Raw genomic sequence first — 640 nt, forward strand, 5'->3', positions numbered from 1 at the left:
CCTTTTTTTTCGACGGTATTCTCCGGGTTGGCGGTCGATTACAAGACGCTCCGCTACCATTTGAGACTAAGTATCCTGTAATCCTCCCTTCGAAGCATTTCGTCACTCATTTGATAATTGAACACTGTCACACTTTGAATGGTCACGCGGGACTCAACTTCGTCGTTTCAAATTTAAGGCAAAAGTACTGGATCCTGAAGGCTGCAAAAACGGTCAAATCGCTACTAAAAGACTGTTTCAAATGCCGTCGTTGGTTTGGGCAACCCTGTCAACAAGTTATGGCTCCACTACCGGCTGATCGAACCCTGTGTTACCAAGATCCATTCACAATATGCGGTGTAGACTATTTCGGTCCGATGTATGTTAAGCGTAGACTTACGGTAGAGAAACGCTTTGGCCGTCCGTTCACTTGCTTCAGTTCGCGTGCAGTACACATCGAAGTGGCCCGTTCCATGGATACTGATTCCTTCCTGTGTGTATTTAATCGATTTGTGGCTCACAGGCGTTGTCTTTAACGCCTTTGCAGTGATAATGGGAATAATTTCATAGCAGCCGAATCTGAAATAAAAGTGCTTATGCGTGCGTGAACTCAAGAGAGGATTCGGAATGAACTCCTCGTTCATTGATTGATTGGAGTGAT

The sequence above is a fragment of the Opisthorchis viverrini genome, assembly GCF_000715545.1.
Source record: "Opisthorchis viverrini unplaced genomic scaffold opera_v5_216, whole genome shotgun sequence".
Lineage (NCBI taxonomy): Eukaryota > Metazoa > Platyhelminthes > Trematoda > Opisthorchiida > Opisthorchiidae > Opisthorchis > Opisthorchis viverrini.